Source organism: Streptopelia decaocto (genome assembly GCF_964273445.1).
Source record: "Streptopelia decaocto genome assembly, chromosome: 15".
Classification (NCBI taxonomy): Eukaryota; Metazoa; Chordata; class Aves; order Columbiformes; family Columbidae; genus Streptopelia; species Streptopelia decaocto.
In genome coordinates this window covers 13,480,877-13,483,752 of record NC_138670.1, presented here as the reverse complement: position 1 = coordinate 13,483,752, position 2,876 = coordinate 13,480,877, and positions in this window count along the sequence as shown.

Here is a 2,876-nt window from a genome sequence, read left to right as displayed (position 1 = left end):
AAGAAGGCGGTATCTCCCAATATGCTGGCAGAAGATGCACACAGTTCCTGTGGATCATGCTATGTTTTTTGTCCCATCAATAGCTTTTCACCTAATATTTGACCTTGGGAAGCCCTGATGAGCGGGACCCTCACAGTGCTGCGTCTCAGTACACTTGATCTAAATTCAACACGTATCAAGTAGCACTGTATATATGAAAAAACCTCTAGAGAATTTTCTTGAGCAATAATAATGCTTTTCATAAGAAACAAACATTAAGCAACTTGTGATTAAACTTTTATATGTTAAGCATTTAAAAAAACAACAGCTCGAGTAAGCACCATGTGTGAATGTTGCTCAGAGATAAGCCAAGAATCTGCTATGAATATGTATCAAAGATTCTTCATGGTAGAGCTCCGATTTAAAATTGTGTTTGTGAGGTTGTTTGACAAACTAACCACGAGAAGGCAAAAAATGCCAGAAAAATTATTATAAGCATGCACTCCAGCTTCCTCGGCTGAGTGCATCCATTTGAGAGGGATTGTGTGATACCCTTCTCAGAGAAGGGCATTGTCTGGGAAGTTTGATGGTAAACAGGCACAGTACGTGTGACATTTAGGGGCATGGAGATCGATGTAGCTGCTATTTGTAGCAATTTCATCTTTCCTTGAGAATGCTGTGATTCAAGCAATCTTGCTATGAGAACTACAAGCTCTGGTCCAGACCTTGCATAGCCTTTTCCATATGGGCAGTAGGGCTGGGATTTCCTTTCTAAGGGCACCTTCAGTGAGATTTCGGCTCTCTGAAGGGTTTTCAAGACACTGGTGTGTTAATTTATGATATCAACATGATAGTTACATTGGCCCGAACTGGGGACGACAGGTCTCCCCAAGCAGCACAGCACCAGATCTGGGTGCTGAAGCACTCCTTATCCCCAGTGTCCGCACAGAAACCGGCCTTTGTTTTATTCCCCAGCTCTGAATCTGTCCTGCTTACCACTGCCTATGCATATGTAAAAGCCTGTTTGGTTTCTAGCAGGTTTTATTTTTTTTTTCCTAATGTTTACACCTAAACTAGGACAGTTGTTTTATCCCTTAGTTGGCTCGTTGCTCTCTATCTAGGTTAATAAGGTTTTCCTTCATTATTTAGACAAGGATTTTTGTTTGTTTGCACTCCTCTAAGAAATATAGCATAGTAAAATGCTACCAAGAGCAAAGAAAGGAATAATTTTATAAATTATAGGTTTCAAAGGAAAAAAATAAACAAATAAAAAACCCAAACAAACAAAACAAAAATTAAAAAAAAAATAAATAAAAAGACACCCCAACATGGGAAAATTTTGTTTCCAAGTAAAACGTCAGCTAAGGCAGAATTAAGTCCTCAGGGAAGCCTTGGTCACTCAGAACAGCAGAAGTAAGGTTTGACGTTATTTGAAAATATTCTCTGACATTTGAAAGCCAGAAAATTTGAACACCTCAGCCACAACCTTTTGTTTAAGTGTGCACTGTGAGTCACAGGATAAACCCCTGCAGACTAACCAGAACACTACAAAACTCATTACTAAGGCTGGGAATAAAAAGCAATATGTAACACTAATGATCATAAGTGATATTATTATTCCTAATACTTCACTATCAAATAGGAAGGAGAGAGCTGATGCTAACAACAATGAATAAATATTAAAGTTTGCCTATAGCTAAGGAAAGCTAAAGATGGTTATCAGATAGCAGTAGCCACCAGGCTAACAAAAAATCCAAGAAAGATTAAAAAATGTATTAGGACCAAAAGTAGGTCTGGCAACCAACCAAATCCTTCAGTAGACAGCTAATGAAATCAGAAATGATGGAGTAAAACAAGTAAAAGTATTAAATGAGTGCTGTGTTTGGAGATGTGATGGAAGACGCTGCCACGTTGTGTAGAGTCTGAGCTGCTCTGTCCCACGGCAGCTAAGGATGATGTTAAACAGCAGCAGATAAAGGTAATACATTTCATCCTGGAGACCCAGGTCGCCTGCACCATGAGCATATAAGCATGTAAGTGTCATTTGCACAGCTGATGTTAATTTTGATAAGGTAATGCTACTTCTAATGAACTCTTGGAATACTAGGGATGCTCCAGGGAGTGGATTTCTCCAGCAGCATTGGTGAAAGATAGATGGGAAAGCTTGGGGAGGATGGGGGATGATGTGGCCCTGGTTGCCTGCAAAATAATGGGACTCTTGTTACATGCTCACTGATAACGAAGTAATAAAATAAGCTCCCCACTAGTTCAGCTTACAGCGTTTATTCATGCTGGTTTAGATTGTTTGAAGGGGCTGCACAGGCACCCAGGATCAAGCTTTGTCTCTCTGTGCTAGTGATGAGGTGGAGGATAGGGAGATCCAGGATGGCTGCATTGGCCTCGTTCTCCCTGCCAGCACCAGGATACAGACTTCAGGCCCCCACAGGCAGCCTCAGACTTTCTTTAATCCCCAACCCTCAAATTATTAATACTCATGATCAAAATCATAGCTTTCCTTCTCAGGAAATTGAAAGCTCAAAGAAAATTTATTAATGTATCTGTTGTCCTGCAAATATTTCAGAACCTGATTTCCCAGGAGTTTAGCCAAAGCACATCCTCTGCCACACAGCTCTCAGCACTGAAGAAACTGCCAGCTGGTGAAAAGCAGCTTCTGCCTGGAAGGGTGAGACCTCCACTGTTGTCATTTAATCTTCCCAGTATCTCCCACTATTGGCAACTGGTAGGCTGTTACAGCAAGGGATGCAGAATGGGAAAAATGTCCTGGAAAACCATGAAGTCTAAGTGTCGGGTTCAAGGGTGACACAGGAGGAGGGACTGAAGTCTTGGCGGTGGGTGCTGTGGGAGAAGGGTTATGGGTACAAGTGGAAGAGCCTGTG